This window comes from Herpailurus yagouaroundi, unplaced genomic scaffold, assembly GCF_014898765.1.
Source record: "Herpailurus yagouaroundi ecotype Mexico unplaced genomic scaffold, PumYag 100, whole genome shotgun sequence".
In the NCBI taxonomy this organism is placed as follows: Eukaryota; Metazoa; Chordata; class Mammalia; order Carnivora; family Felidae; genus Herpailurus; species Herpailurus yagouaroundi.
In genome coordinates this window covers 45,992,822-46,018,837 of record NW_024412391.1, presented here as the reverse complement: position 1 = coordinate 46,018,837, position 26,016 = coordinate 45,992,822, and the positions used below count along the sequence as shown (strand labels likewise).

Below are 26,016 nucleotides of genomic sequence, written 5' to 3'. Positions count from 1 at the left end.
ACTTTTTCACCCAGAGATAGTTTGAAACCCAGCTCTAATCCAAATTGAACAGCTGAGATCTGATCACAGCACTAACAGTGGATGCAGATAAAAATTGCTAAAAAAAACTTCTCAAATCGCAGCTTCAACTACTATTATTCAGAACATATTCTTTCTGCCTAAAACTACCTTCACATTTCACCTTTTGCCCTTTTATTAAAATTCTAGTAAAAGAAGTCATTTCTTAAATAATATACTTGATGGCCTCAAATCTAATATCAGCCACCGAAAGATTTTGTGCAAATCGCTTAAAGATCTAAGTCTCAGGTTGCTCATTTGTAAAACAAAAATAAATTCTGCTTCTTCACTTGGCTATTGTAAAGATTAAAAGAGGGAACACAGGGGAAAGAAGTTTATAAACCCTAACAGAATACACATAAGCATAGTTTTGAGACCACACTTCAAAGTACTTTGTGATCTCATTTCCTATTGGGGGGGCAGGGGATAATTTTTCTTATTTTGAATGAGCAATACATTCGCTCGGTTCAAAATTTAAAAGTTGCCAAAGGGTGTATAGCAAAAAGTCTCCCACCTAATTCTCCTATCAGGGAGCAACTAATGTAATCAACTTCTTATTTATTTTTTCAGATACATGGGCATTTTCCCTCAATTTTTAAATAAAGGCTATTGTACTATTCACCATTTCACACCTTTCTTCCAACTTAACAATACATGTTGGGAATTGTTTCGTTTCCATATATCCATTGAGAGAGAGAGACAGCCATTCTTTTCACTGGCTGCACAAGAAGCCATTGAGTGGAGGAACCATGACTTACTTCCCCGTCTCCCACATTTAGGTTATTTCCAATCTTTTACTGTTACAGCCTTTTGCTCATATATAAACATATTTGTAAGATACATTTCCAAAAGGGAATTGCTGGGTCAAAATGTATACACATTTTCAACTTTGAAAAAGACTGCCAGATTGCCTTCCATAAGAGCTCATAGCAATTTATTCTCCTTCCAGCCATAAATGGAAACAATTTCTCCACATACTTGTCAATACAATCTCTTGTTGAATACTGTTGTTAAGTCTCAGCCAATAGGAGAGTAAAAAATGGTATCTCTGTGTGTTTTAAAAAAAATTTTTTTTCAACGTTTATTTATTTTTGGGACAGAGAGAGACAGAGCATGAACGGGGGAGGGGCAGAGAAAGAGGGAGACACAGAATCGGAAACAGGCTCCAGGCTCTGAGCCATCAGCCCAGAGCCTGACGCGGGGCTCGAACTCCCGGACCGCGAGATCGTGACCTGGCTGAAGTCAGACGCTTAACCGACTGCGCCACCTAGGCGCCCCTCTCTGTGTGTTTTAATTTGCTTTTTCTAATGAGTTGTTTTGGTCCTTTATTGATTGATAGTCGCTCTATGAATATTAAGAAAATTTATTTAACTTTCCTCCTCGATATCCCTCTGCACATTCTAAGACTCAGGCACTTTGTGCTGCTTGCTACCCCTAAATGGGCCACATTTTGGGAAATGCCCATTCCTTCCAGTTCCACTCACAAAATGTTTTGACAGTCAAATTTAAAGGCATTTCGTTGTTTATTCCTCCCACAGGACTTAATTCCTCCTTCCTTAGGGAGCCCAGGGCGCAGTGTTAGAACTTTATATAGCATCATTTCACTCTGCTATGTACATATAGGAGCTTCTTAAAGTTTAAACCCAAATTCTCCACCTTAGCATCCCCTATGATGTCCAACACATTTGCTCAACTAATGTGAGATGAAAGATTGAATTAGAAATAGAAACCGTGGGAGTGCCTGACTGGCTTGGGCCGAGGGGCATGCGACTCTTGATCTCAGGGTCATGAGTTCAAGCTCCATGTTGGGTACAGAGATTACTTAAATAAACAAACTTAAAGAAAAAAAAAAGAAAGAAATAGAAACCATGAATTTCTAACTGTATGTGTATCCTTAACCTTCCAAAACAATATTGTAAATCTAATGATGAGGATAATAAAATAAAGATCTAGAGACTTGTTCTTTGGCCTAGAACATCACATCACAACTTAATAAATGCTAGTAAAGCCTTCTTCTAAGTTTTTTGTTTAATGTTTGTTTGTTTGAACACCAAAATCCTGGCTGTGACTTAAATGACTAAAGAACATAAGTAAGATCAAAGTATTTTTGTAAAGCAATATATTAATTCCCAATAAGCCCAAGGAAAGGGAATTGACTTCTTTATTAATCAAGGAAATGCAAACTAAAAATCACAAGATACCATTAAACAACGAACAGAATGGCTGGAATGAAAAAGACAAAAAATGTCAAGTGTGAATATAGATCAACTAGAACTCTCATATACCACTAGAGGAAATGCAAATGAGTACAGCCATTTTAGAAAACTGTTGGGGGAAATCAATTTAAGCTACATATATGCCAGCCCTGTAGCCCAGAAATTCTACTCTAGGTATATACTCCACAAAAGCACACATGCTGCTCACCAAAAGCTGTACAGCAGCATTCATCATAACAGTCTAAAATGGGAAAAACCCAAATTCTATCAATAGAATTGATAAATTTCGGTACGTTCATACAATGGAATTCTAACAGCAATGGAAATGAACAAACCACAATTTCACACCAGAATATGAGTGAACCTCACACACTCAGAGTCTATACGATCCTATTTATATAAATTACAGAAATAGGCAAAGCTAATCTGATGGTGCTACAAATCAAGAAAGCCCTTTGGAGTAGGCATAGGGACTGGGAGATATATGAGGGAGCTTTTGAGGAGCAAATAATATTCTGGTTTTCCAGATCTGGATGCTGGTTACACAGATGTGTTTACCTTATGAAAACTCATTAAACTATACATTGGTGCTTTGTATACTTTTCTGCACATGTATTCTACCTCGGTAAAAAGTTTACCTAAAATACAAGCAATAGGCTAACCCTCCAAAAGAGAATATATTTCTCCCAAAATATCTTTCATGAATAAATGGGTTCTTTTTAATGTCATGGTGATTACCAGCCACTTGGAAACCCACATGATGTGCATTGGTTTGACCCAAGAGCCTACTGCTAAGAAGAGATCCCAGAAAAAGCAATTTTCTATTTCTGAAACAAGGCAGGAGCTGCAAATGGTATTCAGAATTGTTTGATTAAGGAAAAAAAAAAATCAGATGACCAAAGGAGATCAGCTATAGGGAATGAGCAAAGATTGCAGAAAAGATGAAAAGAAACAGAAGCTCCTTAAAATGCACAAAAATAGCAATTACTCCTAAATGAGACTTCTGTTGAGCTACTAAGAAAAAACCAACTATTTATTCCAATGCAGATATGTGCCTCAGAACCCTGCTTCTGTCCCAGTATTATTTTAAAACACTGCACAACAGACAAAGAAAGAGAGAGTGCCATGGGAGTAGTAATTAATGGCAAATGCAGGTGTCTGAGTAGAGGAAAACCAAGGGAAATGAAACACAAACCCTTCCACTTCATTAGTGTTCTAAAAATATTCTCGTAATACAAAGGCATGCCCTGCATATGTAGTATATATACATGAATGAGAAACCTAATCAAAATGGTTTTTGTGAATCTCGACCATAGCCCAGATACAAATACTTTAGAGATTCAAAATGGAAATTAAAAAATTAATGGCACTGAACCAGTCAAGCAGTGCTTCAAGTAAACACAGAAATAGACAAAATAAATGTAAACTCAATTGTCTGTGCTAATGAAGGCAGATTTTTTTTTTTAATTTTTTTTTTCAACGTTTATTTATTTTTGGGACAGAGAGAGACAGAGCATGAACGGGGGAGGGGCAGAGAGAGAGGGAGACACAGAATCGGAAACAGGCTCCAGGCTCTGAGCCATCAGCCCAGAGCCTGACACGGGGCTCGAACTCACGGACCACGAGATCGTGACCTGGCTGAAGTCAGACGCTTAACCGACTGCGCCACCCAGGCGCCCCTGAAGGCAGATTTTTAAAAATCTTTTTTATTTGGAGGTGCCTGGGTGGCTCAGTCGACTAAGCATCTGACTCTTGGTTTCAACTCAGGTCATGATCTCACAGTTCATGAGTTCGAGTCCTGCACTGGGCTCTGTGCTGGCAGCGTGGAGCCTACTTGGGATTCTCTCTTTCCCCCTCTCTCTCTGCCTCTCCCCAACTTGCGCTGTTTCTGTCTCTCTCAAAAATAAATAAAATTTAAAAGAAAAATCTTTTCTATTTGGCTGTGAAATATAAAAATAACACACACTCCAAGACTGAGGAACAGACACAAACACTTACCCTCTTCTGAACTTGACATTACTTCATGTTTAACTTGACCTCAACAGGACTCAAGAAAGCAAAGAGAAAGAGCTGAAGTCCAGGCAACTAGTAGAGGGAGGTGACTTTGCAGCCAACATTCAAACTCCTGTTGTACAACTAGACATGAGAAAGATGATTAAGTAGAATTCACATAGTCCGTCACAGTTCATGTTGGTCAATGTACAAACTGGTTTTGCACAGAAACATCGCCAAGGAGGTAGCCCTCCAGGAAAAAAGAAAAGAAAAAAGATGGGATGCTGTCAAAGTTTTAATTACATAGATTCCTTGATCTTATCTTATCTACCTTCAGGCAAAGGTGCTAATAAGCAGTGAAATTTGCAGAAGGCAGGTAGCAACAAGGAAAACGAGCGAGAGATTTGCATAATCAAACTTTCAAGTAAGTTTTTTCTTAAACCTGGAACTAATAATTCTTGGCTCATGTAGGGGCGCCTGGGTGGCTCAGTCAGTTAAGCGTCCGACTTCAGCTCAGGTCATGATCTAGCAGTTCGTGGGGCTCTGTGCTGACAGCTCGGAGCCTGGAGCCTGCTTAGGATTCTGTGTCTCCCTCTCTCTCTGCCCTCCCCCACTCGTGCTCGGTCTGTCTGTCTGTCTGTCTCTCTCTCTCAAAAGTAAATAAACATTAAAAAAAATTTTTTTATTATAATTCTTGGCTCATGTAATGATAAAAAATAAAAACTGGTCTCCCTTTATAGAAAGAAGGACTAGAAGTAACTACATTGATCTGAGCTAGAAATAGCAGTAAGGAAAAAAAGATCAGACGTTACCTCCCTTCCCCCAATAGCAAAGCAGATTTATTACAGGCATCTATGCTGACTATTCTGCCAAAACCAATCATAAATTGTTTAGCTTTGGCATAGGTTCAAAGAGAGGATCACCATCATCTAGCCAAGACCAACTGAAACTGGCCTTGAAATGAGCAAAAACAGCAAGAAGAGTATTTGCTGAAGGCCTAACGAGGGCTGGCAATCAAGTTAGTACATTAATCAAGGAATGACTAGGCAGTCTCTCTAAAAGAACTCACAAGTCCACAAAATAAATGAGTAGCTTGAGAAGGGACTAAATCAACAAATGTATAGAGAGCATGAGAGCTGGGCGTTTACTCACCCACCAAGCATTTACTGTAGGGTTAACGACACTATGAAGAATGGACATCCATTATTTTTGCTTGCTTGTCCAGCCAATTCATCTGTCTGGTACCAGCACCTAAATTTCCCCTTCCCTCTTCCACAGGAAACACCAGAGACGCACCTGGCCAATGACAGCCCTGATAACTCTGGTTCCAGTCACTGGCTCAGAACTAGGAGCATGATGAAAGGCAGGGGCAATCGGGGGCAATAAACGTCTGCAGAATACAGTTGCTTGGCATGTAGGAAATAAGCCAGTAGCTGTTAAGAGCTACTCAGGTGCAAAAATTCTGCCTGAGAATGAGGCCAGATAAGAACAGGGTGGAAGTTGGCAAGAAACAGGGCCCTGATGACATGGTTTGAGCCCCTAGATCCAGCCATGCCTGAAGGTAGACCTACTCTTGGACTTTTTGCAACATAAGCCAGCACATTTTCTTTTAAATTGTCTTTAAGCTCAATGGGTTTCATTACTTACAAACAAAATGCCCTAATGTATCACTACTGCCCTCGTCCTTTAAACCCCTTTGTAGGAATAATTTTTCAGCCAGAGAACTCACCCTCAATTATTAAATTTTTTTTCATTTTTTTTTTTAACGTTTATTTATTTTTGAGAAAGAGAGAGACAGAGCATGAACGAGGGAGGGTCAGAGAGAGGGAGACACAGAATCCGAATCAGGCTCCAGGCTCCGAGCTGTCAGCACAGAGCCCGACGTGGGGCTTAAACTCACAGATCACAAGATCATGACCTGAGCTGAATCGGACACTTAACTGACTGAGCCACCCAGGCGCCCCTCAATTAGTAAATTTTTTAAAAATACCTTTTGAAATGAAACATTCTGAGAAATGGGTATGAAATAAGTTTGTCCCTTATTATTCCCTACATTTTAGGAACCTTTTGGTGACTGGATTATTTCCTCCCACAGAGGAAAATAAGCTTCTCAGGGTAATTGATTATTCACACCAGCTCCTAATAACAGGTTGTTTGGGCCTTTAGAACACCAAAAACCTTTTTGTTCAGCTCTGTCTTTGTGCATCCCAGGAGTTCACAGGATGAAGTAAAATTTGAAGGTTTTTGCTGCTTGAATTCAATTCTTTCTGCCCCCTCCATTGAAAGGGGAGAACTCCACTGAAGAGTGCATGAATTCTACGAACCTCCCTTCTGTCTCCACTTCCCCAGAGAACAGAAGCCAGTCGTATGATTGAACCTCAGTTGCTAAGTGCTAATGTCAGCAGTAACATACTACTGGTTTGTAAGTTGTCCACCATTACAAAGTCCCATTCTAATTGGAAAACACACACTTGCCATGGCAGTTTCCACAAAGAATCTGGCCAGTACTCTCTTATATCTCTTGTGAGTAGACAGCAGGACATCCGGTTGAGTTCACATCTGACTACGCACAATGTGGGTGAGGTGGGACTGTGCTGAACTAGGTTCTGAGTGGAAAATCTGCCAACATAAAATGATAGAAAAGACCCAGGACTGGAAGTCTAGAGGACCTGGACCTGGTCCTGGCACCAGCTTTGCTTCCAACTATGCATGACCCTGGATAAGCCATTTCACTGTTTAAGATGCTGATTTCCTTACTTTTCACATGTGATGGGTAGAAATGGATCAGTGTTTTCACTGCGGATGGTGACTCAGGTAGCAGATGATGAAATCAATTTAGTGGATCAAGACCAACATTAAAAACACTATTCTAGGGCTGAGGCAGGAATCACACAAGATGAGTCTAGAGCATCTTGTAGTTCCAAAAAGTAAGAACATGTTTAAAAAAAAAAAGACAACGATGGGTTTATGTCAAAGAACACAGGAAGGGTGGCTGGGTAGCTCAGGCGATTGAGCATCTATCTAACTCTTGATTTCGACCCAGGTCATGATCCCAGTGTCCGGGGATTGAGACTTGTGTCGAGTTCCCATGCTTAGCCTGGAGCCTGCTCAAGATTCATTCTCTCTCTTTTTCTCTCTCTCTCACTCTGCCCCCTCCTCCACTCTCTCACTTTCTAAAAATTAAAAAAATAATAATGTTCAAAAAAAAAAAAACCACAAGAGCCAACTGGAAGTGCACCTACTAGTCAAAGCTGGTACAATTAGAGTGACAAAATAAATAAAGCACTATTGGATTATAGCCCAAAGTGCAAAATGAATATCCATGAATCCACACGGATATAAATACTGCTTAACTGAATAAATCAATAAATGGAAGACAGACAAACCTCACATGCAGAAAATACCAAACAATGTATGTAGATATTCCACCTTCAAGGAGGTGAACATAACCCCCGACTCCTTCTGTGTGGACTGCACATAGTGGGTTGGGGAACGAGTGACAGGACAGTGGAGAAACCTGGCAAACACTACCTCAACCAGGTGATCAAGGTCAACACGAACAGCGATAAACCATGTTGACAGTATGTACCCTCAATATGATGCGGGAAGAATGGCACCTCACCTCTGTAATCTTTCTCCCAGAAACCCATTAACACTAATCTAATCATGAGAAAACCAAGAGACAAATCCCAAGTGAGGGACCTTCTATCAAATGCTTGGCCAGCCTGCCTCAAAACTGTCAAGAGCATAAAAAACAAGGAATCCTGGAACAGAAATAGGATAGCAGGTAAAAACCAAGGAAATATGGACCAAGTAGAGACTTGGGTTAAGAATAATGTATTAGTGTTAGTTCATTCACTGTGACAAATGGACCTTTCAAAATGTCCAACAGAATTGACAGAGGAAATTGAGTGTGAGGCATAAGGGAACTCACAACTTTTCTGGAGATCTGAAACTGTTCTAAAAATAAAAAGCTATTTTGGAGTTGGAGGGTGACTAAAACAAACTCTGAGCATTATCAGAGCAGCTAATCTCTAAGCTTTTCAGTGGCTTTAAAGGCTAGTGAAACTAGAAGGAACTCTAAAGCTACAGTGAGAAAATCTAGACGCAGTCTCAGCTCTGCAATTTGCACTCAACTTACCAAGGTGCTCAGTCTGATTTTCCCCAACTATGTAACAGGGTTTAATACCTGTCCAGCCTACCTCACAGGGTTGTTTTGTTGTGAGAAGCAAAGTACATATGTGAGTTACAAATGTGGAAATACCATATAAGATATGGGGGTTATGATAACCTAACCATGATGTTAACCAGAATTCTCTGGTCCCTTCCCAAATCAGAGTAGACTCAGGGTTACTGAAACTCAGTCTTCTGCCTACTGAACCAGTATTTGGGTTTTCAAAGGGGTCTCCAGACCAACAGCAGTAGTATCACCTGAGAACTTGGAAACACAGTATCTCGGGCCCCACCACAGATCCACTGAATCAGAAACTCTGGGGGTGGTGGCCAGTAACCTGTGTTTTGACAGGCCCTGAAGGTCATTTTGGAGCTGCTGAAGCTTGGACCCACCTCCCCAGAGAAAATGACAGATAATCGTGATAACTGTGAGGCCCATTCACATGGGCCACATTCCTCTAGCTGGCTTCCTGCCCAACTAGCAACCATGTGACTCTCCAGAAACCCCCTCACATCTACTAACACTTGGCTAATTCTCATAACTCCTGAGAGAGTGGAGGAGAAACAGTATTATCCACAGGGATGTAGGGAAGTCCGTGATATGCTAAACCTCAGTGTGAGTTAACTAGCTAGAGCAAGACACAAGTACATGGTTATTTTTCCCAAGTAATCTGTGAAATTCTTAGTGATAAAGGAAAATCAGGGCACCTCTCGGGACCATACACCAGTTTACAAACACCCAAATTCCAACATTCTGTCCTTTTGGTCCCAGGCAAATTTGTCAAACAAGGTGTCTTAATCTGTGGATCAGGAAAGGTAGATAAACATCCATCCACCCTATCTATATGCACCTATGAAAACAAAACCTTTAAATGCCAGAAAACAAAAGAGACTTCCAGGCCCTTAAGCAAGGCACAAAAAATGCAGAATGAAAAGTAATAAACAAACTAGAATACTACTAGAAAAACAGGAATTACCAGTCAAGAGAGCCCCATGTTAGCAGGTTTGCATGAAGTCCATGCAATCCTTTCCGGAACCACGTTTAGGCCACAGCTATTACCCTTTTCCTTGTTAACTCATTATTGATATTATTCCCAAGGATACACATACAATAAACGTTAAGACAATACTGGGCTAGAAAAAGATGGAGTTAAACACCTAATTAGGGTGAATTTCACGCTGCTTGTGCACAGGTATATTTACAAGGTAGGAGAGCTGCTGGCACGAACAGTGTCTCTCAGAAGAACAGACACAGGACTTGCTTGTGTCTGGAGACAGAAATATTATGTCTCAGCACAACTCACAAAGAAAACATATGCTTAAACATATATGTCACCCAATAATCATTCCTTCATTCACCTCCACTTTCCTTATTCCTCATTGACAGTCTTCTGGAAGATAGAGACTGCATCCCATAATTTAGTGACAGATGAAAAGAAACAAGATAAACGACATCCCTATCTCATAGGTAAATTCGCCCCGAGTGAACCATCACAACTCCTGCCTGCAGATACTCGGAATACCTGTATTCATAGGCCATCTACATGATCTAGCTTCTCCTGTTTCCCACCATCCTTCCTCCCCACCAATGAACACACAGTAACACAGCATCTGAATACCAGCCAGACTAGTGAAAGCATATTCCCTAGCTCAGAAACACTCTGTGGCTCTCCGAATGCAGAAAACGGGGTAGCCGTGCACTGCCCTCAAGCTTCCCTGCATCTCTATCCTCCAGCTACATCACACAGCATCTCCTTCGGCCATTGCTCAATACTCCCTCTGCCTGAAATGTCTTGACCTTTAAAATCTTACCACCTGCTCTATTAACATCCCCCCCAGGAGCTCTCTCCAAGTTTACTCTTTGGAATTAATCTCCTGCCTTCACTGGCAATCATGGAAGTAACACTCCCCTCCCCCGCCATTGAGTGGTTCCAGGAATTAAATCAGGTAACATTTTTTCAAAAAGTATTGAGAATAGTGTCTCACTTTTTGTAGATAATCCATTAAAGAAAGCTACTGTTATTATCATTATATGGTCCTCCTACCTTATGACTAGTTACCCTTCCCCAACCTACCTACCGCTTAGCTGGCTTTCCCCAAGGGACCACATGCATCCATCCCCCATTCTCTCCGGACACCTGCCCAAAAGGTTGTACAGCTGGGGCCTCCCTTGGAAACCTCAACTGCCATAATTTCAACTAAAACCACAGGCTCACAGAGGTGACGGCCAGCTTTACCCTCTCTTCTGAGTTACCTTCTGGATATCTCCACTGATGTCACCCATATACTTCAAGCTTAGTCTGTTCAAAACCAAAAGCATTCTTTTTCCCTAAAATCTATTCATCTTTCTATTTTCCCTTATAGTGTTCATGGCACCTTAAATAAAATAGTCATATAGGCCTGAAATTCTAGAGTTACTTTTTTTGTTTGCTTTAATATTTACTGCAGAATAATACATTCATGTGGAACCAAATTTGAGAGATACAATTTCAGTCTCACACTTGTCCTTTGCCACCTATTCTCCTTTTCTTGGGGAATCTGATGTTACCAACCTCTTGCGGATCCTTCAAAAGATAGTTTATATTTCTGATACACAGCCGGTATGTGTATCAGAATACCTGCTTACCAACCAGTTCTCTGGAAAAACAAAAACAAAAGCCCTGATTTATTTCCTTTGCTGATTTCCATGGTGTAAAGACTCCCACCATGGCCAATGTCAAACAACCAATGCAAAGTCATTGACCAAGGAATTAAAAAGAGATGCACACAATTGGTTCTCACAAGCTGGTAAAAGCTGACTTCAGCCCACCAGTTTAGGACTGTGTGTACAAAAGCATAAATATGTACATGTCTATGTATAGATAGATACAAAATATATTCTGAGAGATTGTTCCTAATCAGCAGCTGTAGAGCTGCCACTTTTTTAACTGCTCCATCATTTATTAACCAGTCCCTACTGATGGACAATTAGATTATTTGCAATTTTTTATTTATTTGGACAATGCTGCAATAAGTAACTTTCCACATAGGTCATTGTGCACATACACATATCTGTAGGATAAAATTCATAGAATTGTTATGGCGGGTTCAAAGGGTGCATGCATTTGCAATTTTGATAGATCCTGCCAACAGCGCTACACAGGGCCATTTTCACTTCCATCCACCCTAAATAGTGAGTCGTCAAATAGGTTACTGCCAACAGTGTTAACACATCTCATTATATTTGTCAAACTGATAGGTTGGAAACAGCATCTTATGAAAGTTTTAATTGGCATTTCTCTTTTTATTTATGAGGTTAAGGTTCTCATATGTTTAAGAGTAATTGTGTGCTCTTTTGTAAACTGTCCATATTCTTTGTCTCTATAGTAACTGTTCTTTCTCTTACTGATTTGTTGTAATTCTCTATATACTTAAAAAAAATTTTTTTTTATTTACTTACTTTGAGAGAGAAAGCGTGCATGCGTGCACACCAGGGAAGGGCAAAGAGAGGGAGAGACAGGATCCCAAGCAGGCTCCTCACCATCAGCAGAGTCCGACACAACTCTCAAACCCACAAACCTTGAGATCATGACCCGAGCCAAGATCAAGCAGGACACTTAAACTGAGCCACCCAGATACCCCTGTAGTTCTCTATATCCTGATGAAATTACATCTTTGTGACATGTATTGAAATTATATTTCTAAGTTTATTGATTGCCTTTGACATAGTTTTCTTTTTTTCACTTCAAGATTTTATTTAAATTCAGGTTAGTTAACATATATGGTAATACCGGTTTCAGGTGTAGAAGTTAGTGATTCATCACCTACATAACACCCAGTGCTAATCACAAGTGCCCTCCTGAACACACATCACCCATTTAGCCCATCCCCTGCCCACCTCTCTCCATCAATTCTCAGTTTGTTCTTTATAGTTAAGAGTCTCTTATGGTTTGCTTCCCTCTTTTTTTTCCCCTTCCCCTATGTTCATCTCTTTTGTTTCTTAAATTCCACATACAAGTGAAATCATATGGTATTTGTCTTTCTCTGATTTATTTCACTTGGCATAATACACTCTAGCTCCACCCGTGTCATTGCAAATGGCAAGATTTCACTCTTTGTGATGGTGAAGCAATATTCCATTGTATATAAATATCACATCTTCTTTATCCATTCATCAGTCAATGGACATTTGGGCTCTTTCCATAGTTTAGCTATTGTTGAAAATGCTGTTATAAACATCGGGGTGCAGGTACTGCTCTGAATGTGTATTTTTGTATCTTTTGGGTAAATACCTAGTAGTGCAATTGCTGGATGGTATGGTAGCTCTATTTTTAGTTTTTTGAGGAACCTCCATACTCTTCTCTAGAGTGGCTGCACCAGTCCGTATTCTCACCAGCAGCACAAGAGGGTTCCCTTCTCTTCACATCCTCACCAACACCTGTTGTTTCTTGTGTTGTTAATTTTAGCCATTCTGACTGGTGTTGAGACGATATCTCATTGTAGTTTTGATTTGTGTTTCCTTGATGAAGAGTGATTTTGAGCATCTTTTCATGTGTCTGTTAGCCATCTGCATGTCTTCTTTAGAAAAGTGTCTATTCATGCCTTCTATCCATTCTTAACCAGCTTGTTTGTTTTTTGGGTGTTGAGTTTGAGAAGTTCTTTATAGGTCTTGGATAGTAACCCTTTATCAGATATGTCATTTGCAAATTCCGTTGGCTGCCTTTTAGTTTTGTTGATTGTTTCCTTCTATGTGCAGAAGCTTTTTATCTTGATGAAGTCCCAATAATTAATTTTTGCTTTTGTTTTCTTTACTGCCAGAGACCAGTAAGAAGTTGACGCAGCCGAGGTCAAAGAGGCTGCTGCCTGTGTTTGCCTCTAGGATTTTGATTCTTTCTTGTTTCACATTTAGGTCTTTCATCCACTTTGAATTTATTTTTGTGTATGATGTAAGAAAGTGGTCCAGTTTCTTTCTTCTGCATGTAGCTGTCCAGTTTTCCCAGCATCATTTGTTGAAGTGATGGTCTTTTTTCCATTGGATATTCTTTCCTGCTTTGTCAAAGATTAATTGACCATATAGTTGTGGATCCATTTCTGGATTTTCTATTCTGTTCCATTGATATAAGTGTCTGTTTTCGTGCCAGTTCCATACTATCTTGATTACTACAACTTTGCAATACAGCTTGAAGTCAAAAATTGTGATGCCTCCAGCCTTGCTTTACTTTTTCAAGATTGCTTTGCCTATTCAGAGTCTTTTGTGGTTTCATACAAATTTTAGGATTGTTTGTTCTAGCTCTGTGAAAAATGCTGGTGGTATTTTGACAGGGATTGCATTAAATGTGTAGATTGCTTAGGGTAGTATAGACCTTTTAACAATATTTGTTCTTCCAATCCATGAGCATGGAATGTTTTTCCTTTCCTTTGGGTCTTCTTCGGTTTCTTTCATAAGTGTTCTATAGTTTTCAGAGTATATATCTTTTACCTCTTTGGTTGGGTTTATTCCTAGGTATCTTACGGTTTTGGTGCAATTGTAAATGGGACTGATTTCTTGATTTCTCTTTCTGCTGCTTCATTATTGGTGTGTAGAAATGTAATAGATTTCTTGGGGTGCCTGGGTGGTTCAGTCAGTTAAGCGACCAACTCTTGATTTCAGCTCCAGTGATCATCTCAGGGTCATCAGATTGAGCCCCCGACTGGCTCCACGCTGCACATGGAGCCTACTTAAGATTTTCTCTCTCTCTCTCTCTCTCTCTCTCTCTCTCTCTCTCTCTGCATCTCTGTGTGTGTCTCTCTCTCCAAATAAATTAATTAATTAAACAGAAATGCAATCAATATCGGTACATTGATTTTATAACCTCCAACTTGGCTGAATTCGTGTATCAATTCTAGTAATTTTTTTGGTGGAGTCTTTCAGGTTTTCTACATAGTGTATCATGTATGCCTTTGGGCGTAGTTGTTTGTTCTGTTTTTTTGTTTTTTTTTTTTTTTTAAGTTTACTTTATTTATTTTGAGGGGTGGGGAGGGGCAAAGAGAGAGGGAGAGAGAATCCCAAGCAGGTTCTATGCTGTCCAGTGTGGAGCTGGACACAGGGCTCAATCTCATGAACCATGAGATCATGACTTGAGCCAAAATCAAAAATCAGACACTAAACCAACTGAGCCACCCAGGCACCTCTTGACATAGTTAAAAAAAAAAAAAAAAAAAAATCTGGCCCTGCAAACATTATACGTAGTCAAATGATTCAATCTTTTGTTTTATAAGGTCTAGATTTTGTGTCATATCTTGAAAGAATTTTTTAACTCCATTATCATTAAAATGACATTTTCGGTTTTTTTCCAAGTTATTTCAATGTTAAGGTTTGCATTCATGTGGAATTTATTTTAGTGGAAGTTACGATGTAAGGCTCTAACATTTTTACCTGATTGTACCAACTCTGCTTATGATCTCCCATTGGATCCTATTTGCCTTCTCCCTCAACGCCATCCCTCAGATCCCTGGAGTTCCAAGGGGCCGTCATCCTAACCTTCCAGCGTTTCTGAGTGATCTTTCGTTTCTTCTCCATTGTTACCACCCCAGTTCGGGCTCACCGTGCCAGCACTCCTAGCCTCTGACGTTCTCCACCAGCTATAGAATACTTCCTCAAAGATAGCTCCCACCATGTCACCTCCTTGTTCACTGTCTACAGAATGAGACCAGGATCCACTCCAGTTGGGCCCCAACCTACCTCTCCATTCTCATATCCTGTCACTTTTCCCATAAAAAACAGTCCACTTTTCCTTAAAACAGTCCTTATCATCATACTAGAAGGTTCCTCACTCCTTAAAAATGCTACACCCTGACTCATCCAGCATTCTCGGCAGGATGTGCTTTCTACATAGTCCTCTGTTCCCTTCCTTTGTCCCAATACTATGTGTCCTTTGAAGCCTGGCTCAAATGCCCACTTCTCTGCAAAAGCACCTCACATTGCTCTTTCTGCGCTTCTCTAGCATGGCAATACCTTGTTCACAGCAAGGACCACCCCTCCTTGTCTCTCACAATGTTCCTTAAGAGCAGTGGCTGTGACCAATTAATTTTTTCATGCTCCCTGCTTCTACGTAGCACCTCATGCACAAGAAATTGTTTTTAAATTTTTTTTTTCAACGTTTATTTATTTTTGGGACAGAGAGAGACAGAGCATAAACGGGCGAGGGGCAGAGAGAGAGGGAGACACAGAATCGGAAACAGGCTCCAGGCTCTGAGCCATCAGCCCAGAGCCCGACGTGGGGCTCGAACTCACGGACCGTGAGATCGTGACCTGGTTGAAGTCGGACGCTTAACCGACTGCGCCACCCAGGCGCCCCAAGAAATTGTTTTTAATGAAATGAAAATGCCTTTAGTGCATATCAGAATCACCCGAGGGGCTTGTAAAAACACAGATTGCTGGGCCCACCTGCAGAACTTCTGATTCAGTAGGTGTTGGGGGGAGGCACAAGAATCCACATTTCTAACAAGCTCCTGGGTGATGCTGATACAGCAACTGCTAGAACCCACTTTGAAAACCACTGCCTCAAACCACATCACAAACCTCAAATTGAAAGCCTTTAGAAACTAGGACACAGTATGTCCAAAAATCCCATGGAGAAGGAAATCTTCTCAGGCTGGGTGTCATTTAGATATGGGTAGATTTTTTCTTGTCCATCCAGTTCATCCTAAAAAGGTAGTGAATGGCCCATGACCACCAAGGTAGAGACACTGCTATGATTAGATCCATTCTCTGGCTCCCAGTCCAGTGCTCTCCCCGCATTGAGGGGCCCTCTGGTCAAGGGCCTGGCATTAGAAGCAGAATGACCAGACTGTTCCCTTAGTGACTGTGAGTAAACTACTTAAGCCACTCTAGGCCTGTGACAGTCAGGGGTTGAGTGGAAGCAAAAGAAACCAGCCTGGCAAATGAAACCAAACACAGTATCTTGGAAAACTACCAGTGTCATGAGCATGCTATGCAGGCGCACATACAACTTGTGTCTTTCCACGATGTCAGTTTTATTCAATCCTAAAGCAAAGTTAATCATAATTATAAAGCAGGTTCAGGATTCCAAACTCAATGACATTTCACCATGTGATTAAACCTGCCTTCTTACGCAGCACACAGAGCAGAACCTAAGACAAACCACACAAGAGACAACAGAAGGGTGTAGGAAGTTAACGAACCAAATGTGAAGTCAATCTGCGAGCATGTAGTTGAGATAAGGCCTTGGGCAGGCCCAGGTCAGCTCTGGGCACTAACTGCTTATTATGTTCAAGCAGGAAGGATCTCGGTTCTTTTCAGCAGCAGTTGTCTTTTTTTAAGGGGTTAGGACTCAAGGATCTGACGTTTGCTGCAAAAATCCTCCCCTTTTTAAAGGGATTGAATCGGTCATAGGCCCCTGCAGACCTCCTCTGTTTCTGTTTGTTATCAGTTCTGGGGTGTCAGCTGATGCTGGTCCCGGAGATACCTCATAGCTGCAGTACCTTTAACTCTTTGCGTCATTGCTTGACTGAGGCCCCTGCTTGACATGTGAGACTCCATTTTGCTCTCTACAACCAGTTTAAGGAATTTAAGAGGAGGCTGGAGAGGCCAGCACTGGCATAGCTTCCTGGGAATGGAAGCCACAACAATGTGGTACAGACAGGAATGGACTTGTCAGGACACACCCTCAGCAGCAGAAACTCCATGGCCCTTGGCACTCACCCAGAGTCCAGCAAGAGGCATGTGACTGGCCTGGCTCACAGGGCCACCCATGGCCAAGGAGAATGGAGCCCTGGTTCTGGACTCAGCAAACTATAGGCAAAGAAGTGATTCCTCAAATGGAAATCAGGAAGGGCAAGTGGATGTTGGACTACTAAAGAGCAAGTAATCGCTCCTGAGCCTCTGTTCAGTCACTGGTAAACTAAGATGATGATAGCCACCTTACAAGTTATTGAAAATCTAACAAGACAGTATAAGCAAATCACTTGGGCTGGCACGTGGTTAAGTGCTTCACAGTTACTAGGTGCCATTGCTATTTTCATTATTCTTTGTAATTATATGCCTTTAAAGGCAGCATGGCTCCAAATTCCCCAATGACTCCAAAGGACACCTCAGTTAATTCTATAGACAGCAGAAATCTGCTTGAAGCAGTCCTGAACCTGTGAGGAAAAAACCCACGTGGGTCTTCCCCATATTCTTTGAGGCTTTCAAATACCCCACACTCACTGCATCCCAGATGCTAGACAACGGAGCAACTCTAGAATTTGAGCCAGCAAATGATTTTAAGCTACTTTCATGGCTATGCTAGAGAACAGATTGTTATATCTCATTCAGTTTCAGTTACAAAGGTGGTAAAAACTCAACTTTGGATTCAATTCCCAGCAGCAAATAAACAAACCTTATGGAGCAACAAAGAAAGCAATTCAAAAGCTCAGGACAGGCATTAAACCCCTCCTTCTAGTCAGTTCCACCTGGCCTCCGGCAAGCAGTACAAAGACACAAAAAGGGTAAGATTTTGCTTGGACCATCATCCTCGGAGGATCCCGAACCCCATTCTCTCCCCTCCTCCTTCTTCAGACAATCAGCAGCCTGAATCATGACCTACAGAAAAATAGAACTTTCCTCCCCAGGGCCCCAATTAAAATCCAGACTCATTCCCTATGAGCCACCTATCCCCACTGTAACAAACAAATTCTCTGTGATTGTTTAATATCTCTGTCCCCTTTGAAACTGTAAGCTCCTCGAGGGGAGGTTCCACGTTTGGACAGTTCATCACCATATCCTATGTACACAATGTGGTACCCGACACAGCGTGTGTCCTCAATAAATAGTTCTTACGTGTCTGAGCAGAAATCATATTCCATGTTTTCATTCCAGGGAGGCATTTACTTCAAGTTTAATAATGTCTGTGAGACTAAAAACATAATATTATTTAGTGAGATTTAAAAAATAACTCTTGCTTCAAAACATGTAAGATCACTGCCCACTCACAAATGATTTGGGGAAAGAAATTTGTTTCATTAGACTTACACTGTAACTTTACATTTCCTGTATTATAACATTTGATACCAAGAAAGAAAATAAGTGTGGAAATCTTTAATGGCACTATATTTTAATACATATGTGGAGAAATGTTATATTGAGAAAAGTGACCCACACATTTTTGAAAAGTCAGGTTTTAATATGTTAACTGTAGAGAGTAAACAAAATAATAAACTTGATTTTATACTGACAGTCACAGATCCCTTGATGATCTCTTGGGCTGTTCATGGTGATTTAATTCTGTTCTGCTTACAGTAAAGCTATTTTTCAATTCAGGTCCACTCTCCAGGAGCAAACACAGACATTCAGAGAGCAACATGATAATCGTCTAAAAAATTTTATATGAAGGCAATGTGTTTCTCAGCTGTAAATCCATGTATTGCTATTTAAGAATCATATTCCACTCATATTTCAGGGGTCTTGGGGAGCCTAGAAACAATCGCATTCTGACTCACAAACAAACAAATTTAGGCGGAGTGACTATAAATCAAGTCCAGAAAAATTCAACTTCAGGCCATAAACACTATGACTAAGAACAATGACGTTACCATCGCATTTTCTGTATTTCTCCAAGATGAAGGAAATATTTAATCAACTTTAAAACAAAAGAATCAGATAAATAACTAAAGGAACAACTCCCTTATGTTGCTATTCCATCTATTATAAAAGAATTTTTAAATTTTCACATACAAGCAGCCCAGGAAGGGCTGTACAAGGCTATAGTCTGCCTGTTGTAAGCTTCTACAAAGAATGATCTTTGAATAAATCCATATTTATCAATATTTTCATATAAGAGGAATCATTTCTGAAAAATATTTTACTTCAGACTTTTTTTTTAATTTTTTTTTTAATGTTTATTTAGTTTTGAGAGACAGAGAAACAGAACCTGAGTGGGGGAGGAGCAGAGAGAGAGGGAGACACAGAATCTGAAGCAGGCTCCAGGCTCTGGGCTGTCAGCACAGAGCCCGACGCAGGGCTCGAACCCACGAACCGTGAGATCATGACCTGAGCTAAAGTCAGATGCTTAACCAACTGAGCCACCCAGGCGCCCCTACTACAGACTTTAAAAAAAATTCAAATGTCTTTGATTTTAACTTACGAAAAATCTCCAACATATGCAAAAGTATAGACCAACACTGTCTCAAAAGAAATGTAATATGACCCATATATGAATTCTAATTTTTAAGAAACCAGTTTAAAAAAGTAAAAGAAAAGTAAAATTTGTTTTAATTATATATTATCATAATATATCCAAAATATTATCATTTGAACATATAAACAAAAAATATTGAGATAATCTTATTCTTTTTTGCACTCTTTGTATATTACCCATACTGTATATCTCAATAAGGATTAGCCACATTTCAAGCGCTCAACAGCCATTTGTGGCCCGTGGCTGCCCTAGTAAACAGCTAATATAGACAATAGTACTAAAAATCTCATGAATTCCCCAAACAGCTAACAGACACATGAAAAAATTCTTGACATCAGTCATCATCAGGGAAATACAAATTAAAACCACAATGAGATACCACCTCACACCAGTCAGAATGGCTAACATTACCGGGGCGCCTGGGTGGCGCAGTCGGTTAAGCGTCCGACTTCAGCCAGGTCACGATCTCGCGGTCCGTGAGTTCGAGCCCCGCGTCGGGCTCTGGGCTGATGGCTCAGAGCCTGGAGCCTGTTTCCGATTCTGTGTCTCCCTCTCTCTCTGCCCCTCGCCCATTCATGCTCTGTCTCTCTCTGTCCCAAAAATAAATAAACGTTGAAAAAAATAAAAAAAATTTAGAATGGCTAACATTACCGACTCAGGCAACAAGAGATGTTGGCGAGGATGTGGAGAAAGAGGATCTCTTTTGCATTGTTGGTGGGAATGCAAGCTGGTGCAGCCACTCTGGAAAACAGTATGGAGGTTCCTCAAAAAAATTAAAAATACAACTACCCTACGACCCAGCAATTGCACTACTAGGTATTTATCCAAGGGATACAGGTGTGCTGTTTCAAAGGGGCACATGCAACCCCATGTTTATAGCAGCGCTATTGACAATAGCCAAAGTATGGAAAGAGTCCAAACGTCCATCGATGGATGAATGGATAAAGAAGATGTGGTATACATATACAATGGAGTATTACTTGGCAATCAAAAAAAGAATGAAATCTTGCCATTTGCAACTACATGGATGGAACTAGAGGGTATTCTGCCAAGACAAATTAGTCAGAGAAAGACAATCATATGACTTCACTCATATGAGGAATTTAAGATACAAAATAGATGAACATAAGGGAAGGGAAGCAAAAATAATATAAAAACAAGGAGGGGGACAAAAAATAAGAGGCTCTTAAATATAGAGAACAAACAGAGGGTTACTGGAGGAGTTTGGGAAGGGGGGTGGGCTAAACGGGTAAGGGGCATTAGGAAGACACTTGTTGGGATGAGCACCGGGTGTTATACATAGAGGATAAATCACTGGAATCTACTCCTGAAATCACTGTTGCACTATATGATAACTAACTAGGATGTAAATTAATTAATTAATTAATTAATATTTTTTTTAAATCCCATGAATTCATCACCCAACTTCCATAATCATTAACTCATAGACAGCTTTGTTTCCTCTAAACTCTCTCCCCAACCTCAGATTATTTTGAAGCAAATGCTAAAAATCATAGCATTTCATCCATGTTCAAATTTCCTTCATCTTTTTTTTTAACAGTTGTACATTTGTTCAAATTGGAATCTAAACAATCAACTATGAGGATCTCTTTTTAATGACATTTTTGATGACACCAACAGAACAGGAGTTGTACTTTTAGAAAAACGCTTCCTTCATTCAGATGTTTATTCCACATCTATCTTGCATCAAACACTGGTCTAGTCCCAAGACACAACCACGAACAAGACTCAAAGGAACTTGTGGCTTAGTTCCTGCCTGCACAATAGGACCACTCAAGGCAGCTTTAATAAACAATAACAGTCCCATCAATGGGCAAATGGATAAATAAAACATGGTATTACATACAATGGGGGCGTTATTAGGCAATAAAACCGAATCAAGTACTGATTCATGCTGTAACAGAGATGAACTTTGAATACAATATGTTTGCTGATAGAAGCTACACACAAGACCACAGAGTGTGATTCCAATTACATGAAATGTCCTGGATAGGCGAATCCACACAGACATAAAGTAGGTTAGTGGTTTCAGGGTGAAAGAAGAGACTGCAGATAGGGGCGGATTTCTTTGGGGGGTGACGAAATGTTTTAAAATTAATTATGGTGATAGTTACACACCTGTGAATATACTAAAAAATCACTGATTTGTATACTTTAAGTGGGTGAATTGTATAAAATATGAATATCTCCATAAAGCTGTGATTTAAACAGCTATTCCAGTACAGCTGGAATACTACCCAGCTATAATACAGAATGAGAATAGTCCTTTAAAACAAAATAATTCCAGTGACCAACCCTCCTTACCCTCAGCCACCTGATCCAGAAGCTTAGGGAGTGGGGCCGGGGTAGGGAAAATATTTTTAAAGATCCCTAAGGGATTCTAATGTAAGTCAAACAAGAGTCAGCGGTTTCAAGGAAGATTCAGTCAAGTGATCAACAGTTACAAAACGGTATGATAATGGCACTCCATAAAATGGGTAGGCAGAGTGGCAAGAGTGTTCTCCAACTTTAACTTGGAGGTGGGAGAGGAAGACTTCTTGCAAGTGACATCCATGCTGAAATGTGATGGACGAGTGGGAATTAACCAGGTGAATATGGGTGAGAAAGAAGAGATTACAAAGAAGACGGAAGTTTGTGCAAAATGGGGAGGCCAGAGCACATTATGCATAGCCCTGGGGATACAGGCAGGGTGCTGCATTTAGTTCAATGTGACTGGAAACCACAGAGCAAAGTGATGAATGATGAACTGTGAGCCAGAGGTGATTCACAAAGGTTCTGGTAAATCAGGTTACAAATGTGAAATGCTCATTTGTCAATAAAAAATTGACCAAAATATAGTTCAAATTCCATAACAGTTTTAATTCATTTTTAATAACACCACCATATATATGAAAAAATAGTGCATATAAAGGGCATTTATTCTACAATGTTTATTTGTGAATGGGTCTGAGATCTCCTTACAATATCTCCAAGGTGAAAACAATCAGAATAGGTACTTCCCCAGGGATTTAAATAACTAGGATTTCTTTTACTTCATCATAAGTTGATGAAGGCATTACAATACTGTGGATCAAAAAGTAGGAAACAAAATGCCACATTCCAATTACATTTTTCACAGAATATTCTAACAGAATATAACCAAATACAATCCTTTCATATTCTCTTTTTAATTGAGCACCTGCTGTGGACAGGATACCACACTTAGTGATCTGAGGAACAGAAATATGAGGAAAGTGTACTAGCTGTGCTTTTAAGGCATTTACAATCTAGTAAGGGAAGCAATACATTTGAATAAATAACTAGGCCAGGAGGCAGAGGGGTAGGGGGATTGCTTGGGTGGGCGGAGGTAGGAAAGGAACAAAGTACTAAAGGAAAGAAGCCAACATATTCAGTGGTCAGAAACTAAACTGAGGGCTCATTTTTGTTTTCAAATGCTGTGAGAGATTAAGTTCAAAGACATTATTGTGGCAGAAGTGGCTTATGAGTTCAGCCTTTAAAGAGTTGGTTTTTCACAGCCAGAGACAATGAAAGAGCTTTCTAGGCAACGAGAGTGTATGGGCCAAGGCAAAATGCTCAGTTGCTGAATAAAGTGCTCAGATGCTGCCGGTGCACAGAGTTGGGGAATGAAGGGGGAAGGCGGGCCCTGAGCCCAGGCTGCAGAATCCTGACTATAGGCTGGGGACTCTACACTTAAATGGGAAGAGAAAGGACTTGGCGTTTCAGGCTCAGATCCACCTGTATTAGCTGTGAAGCAGCCTCATCTGGAGCACAACTTTTCCAACCCTGACCCGGAATTATAATAACAGTGCCTGCTCTGGTGTTGCTCTGAGGATTAAAGGTAGTAACTCATATACGGCACGCATGACAATAGGGCACAAGACGTTTGGCAACTACTGCTGCTGTTATTAATGTTATTACTATTAACTATAGAAGCCACTCAGGAAGTTTTAGCAACATAAGGACAGCACTTAAAGCATTGACCTGAATGTGATATGAAGGAGACACTGTAGGAGGAAAATCTGCCTGTAAGTAATGGTAGGACAGTGCAACAGTCCCTAAGACCCCGAACTGAGATGGTGCAGGGGCAATGGGAATGGATCCGTGTGAAAGATGCTGAGGAAGAGAGGGACGAGAGTTGGGGTGAGCTTAAACGTGGCCTGAACAGTAGTGACTAGAAAGTCAAGAGGGAATTTTCCAGAAGAAAGGGGTTAAAAAGCGGATGAGTAAGATGTAGACAGAAAAGAAATTCACAGAGAACTAGACAGCTCTCAATTATGCCTGGAAGGCTCTATCTTCCTGTGCACGCCTCCCCCACCCCATCACTTCTGTGGACATTCTGGGTTAGAGGGTTCCCCAACCCTCGCTGGAGTACTCCTAAAATGGAATTAACCATTAAGAAAATATAGTACTGCCAAGAGGCACATTATAAAACTGGATTATCCAGACTCTCATGCAGGGAAAAATGTTATATTACCCCCTAAAATGGGAATGGAAGAAGAAAAACAAATGATCGCAAATTCCTTTCCACCCTATTTTGCCATTAGCCCTTTAGGCATGGTAACCTTAAAACTCTTATCTAACTTCTCCTTGCCCTCAGTTTTATTACAAGAGTACAGAGCTGAAATGTAGTTATTTTACTAAAAGGTTGCTGCAGAAGCTTTTAGAATTAGTAGTGATTTCTGACTCTCCTCTGTTCTACATATGGGAACAGAGGAACTAGCTGTCTTTCCAGCACTTTCCTTAAGAAGCATAAAGCATTACTGCGTTCACAGTTCATTTACCACAGTGAATAAAACCCATCAGATTTCTCTTCAGATTTAAGTGAAAGGTTCAATTTAGATTTAGGTGGAAGAAGAATCTCCTTCCCTTTTATATTATTAAAAGTCCCCCATTACCAAGCCCACAAAACCATAAACTCAACCACAAAAATCAATGGCAGTAAGAGTCTCAACAATTCAGAAAATAGTACAACTAGACACTTGATATCGTCAGTGATAACTTTATAGCCCAACCTCACATGGTTTTAATATATTGTATCATTGGACCCTATCATAAGTTAACAACTAATTAAACAGTGGGAACAGAAGAGATTTCTATGTAGTTGAATGATCTAAAGATTTAGAGTCAGAAAAACCATTGACAAAACCGAGCTCAGCAATTTACTATTGACCCTGGGCACGTTCCTGAACCTAGGCTGCGGTTTTTTGATCTGAAAAAACGGAGACAACCTCACAACATTGCCTATAAGATGGTAAAAATTAAATGAGATCATACAACCTACTGCAGCCTGGTAGTATCTGCCCTACAACATAACTATTAGCTATTATTGAAACTGTTATCTCAATGATAAAGCAACAAATATTCTTTTGGCTAAGCAATACAGTTTTGTCACAAATAAAGTTAAACAGAGGCACCTGGGTGGCTCAGTCCATTGAGCGTCTGACTCCGGATCAGGTCATGATCTCACAGTTTGTGGGTTCAACCGCGGCGTCGGGTTCTGTGCTGACAGCTCAGACCCTGGAGCCTGCTTCGGATTCTGTGTCTCCCTCTCTCTCTGTCCCTCCCCCACTCTCACTTTGTCTCACTCTGTCTCTCAAAAATGAATAAATGTAAAAAAAAATTTAATGAAAAAATTTAGGGGCGCCTGGGTGGCGCAGTCGGTTGAGCGTCCGACTTCAGCCAGGTCACGATCTCGCGGTCCGTGAGTTCGAGCCCCGCGTCAGGCTCTGGGCTGATGGCTCGGAGCCTGGAGCCTGTTTCCGATTCTGTGTCTCCCTCTCTCTCTGCCCCTCCCCCGTTCATGCTCTGTCTCTCTCTGTCCCCAAAAAAATAAATAAACGTTGAAAAAAAAATTTTTTTTTAAAAGAAAAAATTTAAAAAAACAAATAAAGCTAAACATCTATTGGTTTTAATGGTGAAAAATACATTTTAACTTCTTGGAAGTGGTCCAGCACAACAGAAAACGGAATGGAATTCTAGTTCTGCCAGGATAATCCTGGGGAAATTGGTTAACCTGCTAGAGCCTAACGTCCCATCTGCTTAGAAATACCTAATAATAACATTACAGTAATGTTTAATGAGGTAATCAATATAAGTTGCCAGCACATATCCAGTTCTTAGTAGGTACTCAAACAATAGTAGTTACTGGTATTTGTTAATTTTCTGAATAGAAAAAAAAAAAAAGGATAAAAAAGCATGAAAATCAAAACCAGCTATGTAATCACCATTCTTCATATTTTACAGAGAAGTTTTTATTCGTTTATTTCATAAATTTTTCTTGCAGGCACTGTTGTTGACTTTGGGGATGCAGCGATGAACATGACAAAGTCTTTGCTTTCCTGGAACTTCCATTCTAGTAGGGGAAGCCAGACAGTAAACAGCCCAAGGCGATCGTTTCAGAG

General features: G+C 40.4%; 1 protein-coding gene across 6 annotated transcripts in view; it reads right to left on the bottom strand.

Moving 5' to 3' along the window:
- OSBPL3 (oxysterol binding protein like 3) overlaps positions 1-26,016 on the bottom strand; it is a 181,322-nt gene that overhangs the window by 153,992 nt on the left and 1,314 nt on the right. The gene's annotated exons all lie outside the window — the stretch shown is intronic.